Raw genomic sequence first — 14,472 nt, forward strand, 5'->3', positions numbered from 1 at the left:
TCTTCATAGACTTTCTATGGACACCCTTGTTTGGAATGTCATCATTCATACCCACAATACTTTGAACAATCTTGCCTCCAAACAACTTGCTAGCTTCAATGAGGTGAAATCACATCTGGACCTACCTTGTTGGAATTTCACTACGGCCATTCCTGTGAACGCTGACATTCTCTCTGATGGCTATCTCCTATGCACCAAACTCTCCTTCATTCTCAGCCCACTGGCCTCCAGCCTTTCACTCTCTCTTTATTCTCTCATTGGTCCCATTCTGTGCTCATGGAAAGGCATTTTAGGGATGCTTGTATTAGTCCCAGATATTGTCTCCCATCTTGTACCTTATTATAGATTTATCCACACTGCCCCCGTATCTGCAGCTGGGGTTCACCCCACCATCTCTACCTCTTTTCTCTGAGTCTACTTTCACAGCCCCAGAGGTGCTGAAAGAATGTCATCACCAAGACTCTTGTTCCCACTACTAATTCATGTTATATAACCTGGACTGGGCCTTAGGGATTCCTGAGGTTGTCACTTTCTATTGCCACCCCTCCCCACTACTTGTCTTGCTTATTACCCCATAGCTTCTTTCCCTTTCCTCATATTTAAGCCTGGCACAGTAGGCAATATGTCCAATGAATACAAAACCAAATCTAAACCATTCCAGCTGTCCCTATTTTCTCTTACTTTACAAGGAGTTTTGGGACATCTAACCAGTAATACTTGTTTCATTGAAAACAAGGCTGTCAATCCAGTTATCCAAGACAAACATCTGGGTGTTTCCCTGGGTAGCTCCTCTCATGCCACATATTTAATCAGTTATGAGGCCTCTTAGTTCTACCACCTTATTCTCTAGCATGTATCACTTCTCTCTATCCCCGCTGTCCTCCTCCTATCTCAGGATATTATTCCCTGCCACAACGAATATTCTAACAGTCTTGTTCCTTTCCTTGTGTTCTCTACACTGCTATTGGAATGACTTCTAAGCACAGAATGGATTGCAGTCACTCCTCTACTTAAAACTCCTCCAGGATTCCCTACTGTTCTCAGGATCAGTTCCAAACACCCAGAATGCATTCAGGGTATTTGTGGGATATAGCTACTGATGAGCTCCCTGACCTCACCTGTCCTATTAATCCATCTGCATTTCCAATAATTCTCCTGCCTGTACACATACTCCTCCCCCCAATGGAACATCTTTTCTTCTCACCACTCCTGTCCCCATATCTATTTTGTGGATAATTCCTTTGGATTATAAGGGCAATTCTTTATGACAGCATTTATCTGGCCATTGAAGATTACGTAGGGCCCCACCCATCCATTGTGTTTCCACAACCTGATGTGCAGAACACTTACAGGACAGAATACTTATTTCCCTAAATTGAAATTGGACTTTCATGTGTCTCGTATCTCTTAGCTAGTATTGTGTAACAGGATATTAAGTTGAAAAAAATCAGTGGAGGCGTCAAGAGATGATAGATATCAGATACCAATGTGAGCTGTGAATCAGACCACCAGCAGTTTTAAAGTAAGTTGATTAAGAACTCATTAGGTGACCTATAAAACCCTCACTTTTATCAGGAATATGGAAAGCTCAGGAATGAAGATTTGTAAGGAGGGTGATTTCAGGGAGACCTGTGCTAGAAATCATACTTTACTCTCCTCCTCCATCTCCTGGCCCACATTGCATAAAGTAGTTGAGATTTATTTACATTACATGCTAGGAGCTAATATTAATATTAACCAACCAAATGTAGTCTGCATCTAAATTTCTGTTTTGTCACTATTACTCACCTCCTTTCTTCCTGTCTCAGACAAATTGGTTTTTTTCCCATGTCCAAAGGTAAGTCCCATCCTAGCTTTTCATTATTTCTCCTTTGTACTTCCTTTAGGAAATTCATTCATTAATCTTTCCTTCTCTCTCTTCAATTTCAATTTCAACCTTGCACTCAATCTTTTCCCCTCTATGAATATATACCAATTTCTCTTATCATCAAAAAACAACAACATGTGACTTCTGCCCAAAATAGAATAACTAAGACTGGATTCATCTTTCCAGCTAAAACAAATTCCAGACAAAATATGTGAAACCCTGGTTTTTAGACATTGCACATCAGACAATGCAAGGTAATGATCCCTTAGGAATAAGAAAAAAAGTAATGTGAACCATATTATTTTCTCACCTTGGAACAAGTTTCTAGAGTGAGGGAGGAAAATCCTGGTGGAGGCCAGGGGTTGAGTTGGTGAAGCTGGATTTGAGGGTGCCACAGAGCTGAGTTCATAGAGTACTAGTGAGGAAAGATCTGAATGCAGAGAAAGCTTGGGAAGTCAGAAAAGAGTCTCCCTTAAATCTTCAGATGAGTGCTAATCATTACATGAAGGTAAGTAACTTATCCGAGGCCAAGGAAGAAGCATTCAGAAAAGCAGAGGAACAATCCCAGGAGTTCATACATGGCTGGGAACAGTTTTTGTTTCCACCACCTGCAGCGAAAAATTTCCTAACTAATAGAGCACTGGATAGAGTACATAGAAAAATACTGTCTCGATACTGAGACGTAGCCTTAGATGAAAGTCTGCTCCGGTCCATCCTTACAAAGCTTTTCTAAAAGCCTAAAAATGCTCAGACTGTGTCTAGATAACTCAATTGAATCATAGAAGAATCCTTAAGAGTATTAAGGAATACAAAAATGTCTAGCACCCAAGAAGAAAAAATTCACGGGGGCACCTGCGTGGCTCAGTTAGTTAAGTGGCTGCTTTCGGCTCAGATCATGATTCCAGAGTCCTGGGATCGAGCTTCGCATCAGGCTCCCTGCTTACAGAGAGGCTGTTTCTCTCTCTCCCTCTGCCTGCTGCTCTGCTTACTTGTGCTCTCTCTCTATCTCTCTATCAAATTAAAAAAAATCATAAAAAAAAGAAAAGATTCACGTTGTTTGGCATCCAATTAAAAAGACAGGTATGCAAAGATTCAGGAAATATGAAACATAATGAGGAAATATCAACCACCATAAACAAATCCAGAAATGGTACAGATGATTGTATTAGTAGAAAGAATATTAAGACAGTTTCTATAAATGTATGCCATATGTTCAAAAAATAAAGATTGAACACTTCATGTAGAAACAAATATAAAACACATAAAAAGGACCCAAATTGAATGTTTGAGTTGAAAAATATTCTGCAAAGCATTAACAGCAAATTAGATAATACAGAAGAAAAGATTGGTTAACTTGAAGACATGGAAATAGAAATGGGAACTAAAATGAAATACACAGAGGGGAAAGAGTGAAAAAAATTAAAACATAGTGATTAATGAGAGAACCTCAAGTGTTTTAATGTATTTTTAATTGGAATCTCAAAAGGAGAAAAGATAAAAAATTGGAGGACATAATGACTGCCAGATTTCCAAATTTTATCAAATTATATCCACAGATCTAATAAATTCAATGAACCCCAGGAATTGGATACATGAAAAAATCTATACCAAGCCACATCATAACTATATTTCTTAAAAGCAATGATAAGGAGAAAAATCTTCAAAAGTAACCAGCAAAAAAGATACATCACATACAGAGAGACACAGAGATAAGACTGGCAATAGACTTGTTGGAAACAATGCAAGGAATAGAGTAGAACAACATCTTCAAGTTACTAAAAGAAAAAAAAAAAAACTGCCAACCTAAAGTTCTCTATACAGCAAAAATTCATTTCAATAATGAAGGTAAAATATACACTTTTTAATTTTTAGTTTATTTTCTAAGACTTTATTGTTTTAGAGCGGGTTTTGGTTCACGAAAAAATTGAGGAAGGTGCAAAGATTTCCTGTGTATCCTCTGTTCCCATGCATGCATAGCCTCCCACATTTCAACACCAGTCACCAAAATGGTACATTTTATACCAAGAGTGAATGACATTGGCACATCATAGTCACTCAAAGTCCATAGTTTACATTATGATTTACTCCCTGTTTTCTCTCTGCATCACCAGAGGCAGACCCTGAGAAAGTGGATTCACGTGCAAGTGATGCAGTAATGAAGTACTCTTACGGGAGACAGGAAAAAGGAGTAGAGCAAGGACAGGGCGGGGGAGGAGGCCAGGCAAGGATGATGCAGGCATAAGGGTGATCCAGGCATAAGCCTAATCCTGCAGAATAAGTGGAATGCAAGTTACATCTCAGTGTTGCATAATTCAAGGTGAGGCTTTCATGCTTCTTTACCTGATTGTCATTAGAAAAGGCTAAGGGAGAAGAGATTATTTTAACAGAAAAAAAAAAAAAAAAGCCACCACATTTCAGCTGGTCAATTTTACATTGAGCACCTCATGACACAAGAAGAGAGAAAGAAATCTTTCCCCTGGGAATTTGTACTATAGTGTTCTTCAGACCTTAGACACAATCAGATCTGCCCTTACTAGAGGATTATCCAAGGATAGAGATAGCATATTAAGCTAACTTTTCCTCTAGTTATCTCACATATGAAGGGATAGTCTTTCAAAAAATCATAGCAGAAATCAGTACCTTGTGATTTTTAAGAAGACAAGCAGATGCCCACAAAAATATGTTTTCTGAAACAAGGAAAATAATTTACAGAAAAGTTAGGGAAAGTGACAAATACTTGGCATGACTTATACTTCCTATTATGCTGTACCCATGGCAGACATCTGTAATAAGTTATATTCTCTTCCTCAGAGCAGTTGGCACTTTGGGGAAAAAAGAAATCTTTTATCCTTGTTCTAGGTGTTCATAATTGTTTTTCTTGTAGAAGGATGAGATATTCTAGAAGACTGGGGGATAGGCGGCAGAAGACCTTCCTGATTTAACTTAAAAAATCCTTGAATTCTCCATCTAATAGAGACAAATTAATAAGTGTTGATAAGCTCATCTATTACATTCCCAAAATCTCTTGGAGGATCCAGACTATATGTCAATGAGAAATTAGGAAAAATGTGTCTCAGACTGATACTGTGCAGACTGGTCTGTAAGGAACCGTGTTGGTCTTCCTCAAATACTGTGGTAACTGGTGATGGTCCAGTCTTTGGGATAAGCAATCTTAGTCAAATCTTGGGCTCCTACCCTTGATGAAGGACTGATGGTTTCCCAGCCATAAATCCTGGTGTTGTGACTCCAAGTTTGGTACATCTCATGACTGACACTATATGGCTATTTCCCACCACTTTTGAACACAAAACTGGCAGGATATGGTTGGAATCAAGTTTCTGCCACTTCGCAGCATGGAATCACACTGGGAAAGAAACCAGTGCTTCTTTAATCGTTCAGCCTAGAACTTCCCAGCTCAAAGTCTAGGGTTGTTGAGTCTTATGTCTGGCTCTGCTATAATGAATGAGCAATGGAAACCTATATGCCTGCTGTTAATTCTATCTCCCATAGTTTTTCCCAATGAATGCCATTCTAGCTGCCCCATGAATGGGGTGATCATGTGTGTGTGGGAGGGTGAGTGTGTATATGTGTGTGTGTGACTATTTGTGTGTTTGTGTGAACGTTTGCTCTAGTATTAAGAATGTTAATCATACCTCCATGTAACTTGTCTTAATCTGGTTTCTTTCCTTTTTAATGTGAGGTCAGCCATCAAAGAACATTGAATAGAGAGAGAGGAGATCATTTCAGAAAAAAATAGTGTTTTGTTTGAATCAATGTAGAGTAGATGTGAAATCAGTGGCCCTGTCTTTAAATGCTTCTTCCCTATTTATGCCTTGGATTCACCTTATAAAACCTGCTAATCCACTTGCTTCAATAATTCTTCCATGGTTTCACCACCCACTCATTCTTTAGACCTCACTTTTGTTTGATTTTCTAAGTTCTCATCCTAACAGCTCCTGGCCAGAACCTCAGTTTCTCTCTGCCTAGATTCCCCAGAATAACAACCTCTTTAGGAAACATCTGTGTGGTTTCTTCTGCAGACTCACCTGTTATCATACTTCCTCTGCCCTGCACGGCCTCCAGAGCTCAAGTCCCACCCTCCAAACGTAGAATCTAGGCATCATATGTCACTTCTCAGGATGGCTTCTATTTGGGTATGTCCTGGTAAATGTTTAACAACCATCGAGGGCAGAGGGAAGCCTAATTTGCAGCAGTGCTGGTTTCCATGGTGCAAATATTTCCACAGTGATCAATTTTAAGCTGCCACCATGAAGTCACTGAAAGTGGGGTTTTAAGAGTCTATAGCTCTTATAGTGTATAGTTATAAGAGTGTATATTGTATTCTATAGATACAATAGCTGTAGATAACTCGAAGAACATATGTAATAAAAAATTAGGACAATAAGTCAGAATTGTTGAGCATTTGTTACCTTTATTTCTACCATAATTTATCTGCTTGTACGTTTATATAATTTAGATTTTAATAATAGCTGTTTAATAAACAACCTGCAAGTTTCTAAAAACTTGGACAGCTCCTGTGAACTAGTATAGACTAACCCCAGTACACCCGGGTCTCCAGCGTACCACTGCTCCATCCCACCATTTGTCAGGAAAGAGGCAAGAGAGGTGCAGAATATGCCCAGAAAATGAATCATCCTAGATGTTCCCTCAGATTGAAATTTTCTTAAAGATATATCTGATAACACCACCCACACTCCACAGCACACACTCTTACCATCATACACTCATAGAAATCACAGGCAGAAAGGATCCCATTTTTGCAGCCTTGGATTGAAACCCCCAATTCTGCTCTCCTCCAGTTACTATGTTGCTCCCTGTCCACTGAGCCACCAATAGCTGAGTGACCGAAATAGGACATGAAAGCTTGCTTTATGCGTCCTTCCTCAGACCCACTACAAACTGGAGCTATACAGACTTCTTACATGTTTTGATTCCATGAATGGATTTTAGCTCTTTATCCTGAATAAACCTGTTATAATTTACATTTTTCTCCAAATTTGTGTTAAGGTGTATTTTCTCCAAAGTCATATTAAGGTATATTTAAATGATCCTCCTAAGGCTTTATGTTACTTATTTTTATTTCTTTTATTTCCAAATGGGCATTGCCTTAAGAGATCAGGGCATATTATTACATTAAAAGAGCCTAGGATGAGGGAGAGGAGATGCAACATGGGGGGTTAATGGGGTAGGAGAAGAGTAAATGAAACAAGTTGGGATTGGGAGGGAGACAAACCATAAGTGACTCTTAATCTCACAAAACAAACTGAGGGTTGATGGGGGGAGGGGGGTTGGGAGAGGGGGGGTGGGGTTATGGACATTGGGGAGGGTATGTGCTATGGTGAGTGCTGTGAAATGTGTAAACCTGGCGATTCACAGACCTGTACCCCTGGGGATAAAAATATATTATATGTTTAAAAAAAATAAAATTTATTAAAAAAAAAAAAGAGCCTAGGATGACTAGAATGCTTATTTTAGACCAAGTAAACACATTTGTTTACCGTCCGTGTGTAAACCTTCTCTGTAGCCTTTATGTATCGTCTTGAGCTGTCTTTGGGGTATTACAAACTGGTTTACAGTCAGTATAATCATTAGGAAGCAGACTTCTTTTTAATTAAACATATTTCATTACAATAATTAGTCTGCTGTGTACTCATTAAACAGAATTATCTATCATTTTCTTCTAAACATTGAATTTGTTTCACAAGCTTATACTGTCTCATGGTTCCTCCCACGCTGAGTACTTATTAACTTTCTTTATTCAAATGCATCCTTGCTTGAACATTAATGAGCTCAGTCTTTTCTTTCTTTCCTATTTTTTTTTTTTTGGAGTCACCAATATTATCCAAAAAGGGCAGTTGTACCCTTTCCTTTTTGATTGTGGGATAATTTAGCTCCAGGATTTTATAGAAACTGGTTTTTCAATTGTTATTGCGAATGATATAAAAATACTGAATGTATACGGTTGAGAATATATATTTGTGTATGTATATTTTCAATTATACACAGATGGCATTTTGTTATCCATTAGCAAAAACAGTTGAAAAAATTAATTTCTAGAAAATCCTAGAGCTAACTTTTATATATAAGGAGAATATATGTATCTAGTCAGTTACATAGTTTATATGATATATATGAAATCTGCTACTTATAATGCATGCTATATATGTCACAAAGTGTATATATATATATATAATCTATATACTAGATATGCATAATATATGTCTTCATACACTGCAATGGCAATTATATAATACCTGTCTCTCCATATATTCTGTTATGGTAGTTAAGCCGGCTCTTAAGTCAAAAAATCAATGGGGGTTCAAATCCCACAGTACTCCTCAGGTGTGTGACTTTGGGTATGTAATATCCCCCCTTTATGGCACAGGTTTTGTTTTTGTTGTTGTTGTTTTTTCCTGTGAAGTAGGAATAATAATAGCACCCCCCTCCTAAAGTCAGAATGAGTGTGTTCGTGTTTAACCAGGGAGTAGAAACCTTGTGAGTACTTGGGATAAAGAATGTACTGTAAGAGTTCCAATTTACACAACAGTGGCATGACTCCAGAGATAAAGAAAGGTCTGAAAAGATCCAGGGTGGGGAGAGAAGTTGTCAACCATCAGTCCTGGCATGGGTAAATGAGTAGGAGTTTCTAGAAGCTGCATACATCCAGCTGCTAGAGAAGTTCCAGCCTAGCTCAAAATTGATCAGTACAAAGCCCCATGTTGTGCAGTGAACATGACAAGTGTTAGAGCAGCCCCTAAAACATGACACACATTCGTAAAGTGATCCCTCTTTCGTGTTGCTGTTATTTCGTTATTTTCATTGTTTTGGCAATTTTGCCAAATGGAAGCTTGGGCCAAGATGGTCATGGGATTTGATGACCAGTTGTAAGAGATAGATGTACCATGGGATTGAACCAGCAAAAAGAGTTTCTTTACTGGAACAAAAGATAGCTTTGCCTTACAGGTATCAAAGAGAACCCTCTGAGAGGGGGTTGAGGGGGGGCAGCAAATGGTTTCTCCCAGCCAGAGGCTGAGCAGGACAGGCCAGTGAATGGTGGGATAATAGTGGACTCTCCTGTAGGTGCAGATACCTTCGGTCCTATTGTAGTGATGGCGTTGTAATGATTGCTGGATAGTGAACGTCAGTTTTTGCCTTTCAATCCTTTCAATGCGGACAAAGTGTTTGCAAATGGGCTGTGAAAAGGTTACACAGCACTGTTTTAGCTAGATCACCCTAGGTAAGGTGAACCTAGGCAGCTGTGGAAGAGAGCTGACCTAGTAATCTGTTTTCAGATTCTAGTTGTGCTCCTTGCTGCCCATGTCCCTGTAAGGACCACCCAGCACCTATTGTCCCTTTCCATGGTAACAGAGCCCAATTTTGTTTGGGAGGAACTGTTCCTCCTACTGATGCCAAAGCTGTTTTATTCCCCTCTCCTTCCAGTAACTTTGTGAGATAGTGATGGATTGTCCCTTATTTGTGTATGTATGCCTGATTTAAGTGGGGCAGGAGTTTTACAGCAAAGATTTATTCTTCCAGATCACACTTATCTTTCTTGGAGAATGACGCCCCACCCTGATTGTCCTTATCCATGATCGTAGCCCAGCGTTTTTGTTGTTATTAGAAAATGTCTGTTGTCTTCTCTTCTCTTGCACTGGTGTTACCTGATTTTCTTCTTGATGCATATTTGTTTGGTTGCGTGTTTCTGAATGTGCATTCATTTCCCCTTCAAGCTGTACATTAAAAAAAATGTCATCTCTAGACATATCAGGCTTCTAAACTTATCAAACTTTATACTTTGTATCCTATCTCTCTTCTTCTTGGACAGAAGCCTGTAGTTCTCTTTAAAGCAGAGATCACAAACTGGCTCATTATGGACATAATTGGCCCATGGACATATTTGTCATGAAATATCTAAACTTTTTTAAAAAATAGCCAATGTCTAAAAATTGTGAGATTTTATTTACAAGTTCAGATTCTGCTCCTCCTTAAAAAAAATCTCATGTCTGGAAACACTGAGCTCACTTCATGAATGTGAGGAACGGGCTGGACATGGCTAATGTCTGCTCCTTTCAGGATGCTCGTGGGCTCTTCTGTCATGATAGACTCACCCCATTTTATTGTGTATATTTATTTATTGTGTATATTTCTTTAAAGAAAGCAATATAACTTCACGGTTTGGCGCTCATGCTCTCAGTCAGACAGCGCGGCTACAAACTCCAGTTCTACCAACTTCCTAATTCTGTATCCTTGGTGAGTTCCTTTACCTTCATGTGCCTCAGTGTTCTACCCATCATAGGATTAAGAATATCTGCCTCAGGGGCACCTGGGTTGCTCAGTCATCTGGCAGGTGGCAGGTGGTATCTGCCTTTGGCTCAGGTCATGATCCCAGGGACCTGGGATCAAGCCCAGCATCAGGCTCCCTGCTCATCAGGAAGCCTGCTTCTCCCTCTCTTTCTCCTCCTGCTGTGTTTCCTCCCTTGTTGTGTCTCTCTCTGTCAAATAAATAAATAAAATCTTTTTTTTTAAGATTTTATTTCTTTTTTTTTTTGAGAGAAAGAGAGAGAGAGAATGAGAAAGAAAGGAGAGCATGAGAAGGGGAGGGTCACAGGGAGAAGCAGACTCCCCACCGAGCAGGGAGCCTGATGCGGGACTTGATTCCGGGACTTCAAGATTATGACCTGAGCCAAAGGCAGTCGCTTAACCAACTGAGGCACCCCAAGTAAATAAGATCTTAAAAAAAAAAAAAGAATACCTACCTCATGGAGCTGTTGTAAAGATTAAGTGTGTTTATGCATAAAAGTATTCAGACTGATGCCTGTGCATAATATGCACTCAAATATTAGAAGTTGTTATTCACTACCTGGACCTTGTAAACAGTTGAACTCGAAGCCTCTGCTCTCATCTCTGAATTTGGCTCCAACATCCTCCATAGATTTGGTGTCTTCAAAATGATCAGGTTTCCTTGTGGGAATTGTCACTTTCCTCTCAGTGAGAACATCGAGAAGGATGGACTCCCCCTTTCTCACACACGCACACACACACACACACAAACACACACACTCCACCACAACCACCATCATAACAGGCATCAGAATGGCTAGTACTAGAAAGCTGGGGAGGTTAAGAAATCTCTGGGCAATGTCTTCTCGGTCAGACAGCCCAGCTGCTGCCCCCAAGTTGTAAGCAACTCAGAGGCAGATGTTGGACCTTCATTCCTTCCTCTTTAATCAGTTGAAGAGTGGTGATCTCCTATGCAAGGTTAATCTCTTTCTTTAGATTCCATCTCCTCTCAACTCTCCCACCTCCACTCTTCTGGATCTTTCTTTCTCCTTCATCTCCTATTACCTCATTCCCTGTCATGGAAACTCCTCTAAATAACACTGTTTTCTTCTCTTTATGGCTAGGCTTTTTTTTTTTTTTTTTTTAAGACGTGTTTATTTATGTAAGAGAAAGAGACAGAGAGAGAGCACAAGCATGTCAGTGGGGGCTGGGGGGGCAGAGGGAGATAATATTCAAATAGACTCCCCACTGACGTGGGGCTTGACCTCAGGACCCATGACATGAAATCATGACCTGAGCCAAAGTTAAGAGTCAGAGGCTTAACAGACTGAGCCGCCAGGCGCCCCTACAGCTAGACTTTTTAAGAGAATGGTCTACCACATTGTTTTCACATTACCACTCTCCTGTCCCTTTTCTAACAACACACAACATAATTTGGCTTTCCCTCTCCCAATTCAAATTGGAATTGTTCAAGCAAAGGTCACTAATGACCTCATAGGTGTGAAATAAAATGCTAACTTTTTAATATTTTTAACATAATAGCTTTATTAATATGTAATTCATATATCATACATTTCACCAAAACTATACAATACAAGGGATTTTAAGATAGTCAAAGAATTATCCAACTATGACCTAAATGACTTTTAGATCATTTTCATCACCCCATAAAAAAATCCATACTAATTAGCAATCATTCCTCATTTTCCCTCAAAAAAGGACTTCCTGCCCATCCCTAGAGCACACCACAAAGGCATTTTTTGTCTCTATAGATTTACCTTCTGGAAATGTCATATAAATGGACTCATACAATATGGACTTTGTGACTGTCTTCATTTATTTAATGTAATATTTTCAAGGTTCAATCATGTGGTGGCTGATACTGTATCAGTACTTTGTTTATATGACTGAATACTATTCCATTGAATGGTTATACCATATTTTTGTTTAGCCATTCATCAGTTGATAGACATTTAAGTTTCCACTTTTGTCTTATTATGGATAATGTTCCTATGAACATTTGTATTTATATAATTTATATAATATCTAATATAATGTATTTATATATAATTTATTTAATTATAGATATAAAATTATATATTTGTATTTATATAATTTATGTAATTTGTAATTATATCTATCTTTTGTTTGTTTTTGTTTTTGTTTTTAGAGAGAAAGAGAGTGTATGGGGGGAGGGAGAGGCAGAGAGAGAGAGAGAGAGAGAGAATCTTAAGCAGGCTCCATGCTGGGCCTGGAGACCAATGTAGGGCTCAGTCTCATGACTCTAAGATCAGGACCTGAACTGAAATCAAGAGTTGGGTGCTTAATTGCCTGAGCCACCCAGGCGCCCGTGTGACATATTTTTTTAATTCTCTTGAGTGTATACCTGCTGTTAATCTCATTCAATGTATTTTTCATTTATATCTTTCATCTCTAGAAATTCCATTTAATTTTGTAATGCATTTTCCACTCCTCTCCTTTCATGTTTATGCTTTTCCTTACTTCTTTGAGCATGTATATAATAGCTGTTATAATGCTCTTATCTGCTAATTCCATCATCTCTTTCATTTCAACATTTGGCTCTGTTGATGGACTCCTGCTTCTGGGTCACATTTTTCTGCATCTTGGCATAGCTATTAATTTTTGATTGTATGGTGGACATCTTGAATGTTATATTGTTGTCTGGATTTTGTTTTTCTTCTTTAATTCGTGTTTGGGTTTTTTTTGTGGTGGGTAGTTTGTTACTTTTTTTTTAAATCCTTTTTTTTTTTTAAAAGATTTTATTTATTTATTTGACAAACAGAGGTCACAAGTAAGCAGAGAGTCAGGCAGAGAGAGAGGGGGAAGCAGGCTCCCTGCTGAGCAGAGAGCCCAATTTGGGACTCAATCCTAGGACCCTGAGGTCGTGACCTGAGCCAAAGGCAGAGGCTTAGCCCACTGAGCCACCTGGTGCCCAGATTTGATACTTCTAAGACTTATTCTTAAGTCTTCTCAGAGTGGGTCTAGAGTAGCATTTACTAGTAGTCTAAAGTATGACCTCTTGAGTTCTAGTTATTATGTTCTAGTTATTATGAAGATGTGGTCCCTGGAGTAGCACCATCAGCATCACCTTGTCAGTAAGGTAAATTTTAGGCCATTCTAGATCTACTTAATCAGAAATTCTGGAGTTGGGGTCCAGCTATCTGTGCTTTAACAAGTTCTCCAGGTACTTATGTAACATGCTAAAGTCTGAGAACTCTACTAGAGGATTATTTTTCTTTTTAAGATTTTATTCATTTAGAGAGAGAAATCATGAGCAGAGGGGAAGGGTAGAGGAAGAGGGAGAAGCAGACTCCCCACTGAGCAGGGAGACCAACATGGGGCTCAATCCCAGGACACTGGGATCATAACCTGAGCTGAAGGCAGCTGCTTAACTGACTGAGCCACCCAGGTGCCCTCTAGAGCAATCCTTCTCAAACTTTCATGTGCAGATGAATCGTCCAGGGGTTTTATTAAAATGCATTTTCTGATTCGGTAGTCCAGATAATGCCTGAGGTTCTAAAATTTGGAGAAGCTCCTAAGTGCTATGACTGCTGCTGAGTCTCTGACCTCACTTTGAGTAGTAAGAACCTAGAAAGCTTACTTTTAGCTAAGGAATCTAATTTCAAAGTCATATTAGTTTTTAAGTAACTTCATAATAATTAGCAGCCCCAGTCTGGAATGTCTATATTGAGGCTCATTTTTGTTGGATATTCTACTCACAAAAAATACACATTTTTGTTGGAAACAGCATAAGAATGTATCTTTTTTTTTTATAAGAATGTATCTTAATTTCTAAATCTGAGTTCAAGTATGAGAAGCCCATTATAATTAGTGGTAAGGATATAATGTCATTTGTTGAAAATTTGCATCATATTCTGGGCTCTGACTAATTTTTAAAGTCCTCGCAATAATCCTAGGAGGTCACTACCATTCTTTTCACTCTTTTATATTTCTTATTTTAATTTTTCCAACTGAACTCAGATTAAATTACTTGTTTGATGTCATCCAGACAGCAGTTGGCAAAACCTTTACTTAAATTCAGGTCTGTCCAATGAGAACAGTTTTTGCACTTGTTTTCCTTTAGTGTTTTAGCTTGAATGCAATCTTAAGAACAACAAGAACAACAACAGCAACAACAAATGTACTGACTGTGTATTGGATTACCATGATTAATATAATAAGTCTGAGTTAAACTTGAGTTCCAAGTCAATGCCACCTGCATAATGCCTGTGCTCCTGTGGGTTCATTCTAATCACTTTTAAACAAGAGCCTCCCTACAGGTG

The sequence above is a fragment of the Lontra canadensis genome, unplaced genomic scaffold, assembly GCF_010015895.1.
Source record: "Lontra canadensis isolate GAN:19392208 unplaced genomic scaffold, GSC_riverotter_1.0 scaffold15, whole genome shotgun sequence".
NCBI lineage: Eukaryota > Metazoa > Chordata > Mammalia > Carnivora > Mustelidae > Lontra > Lontra canadensis.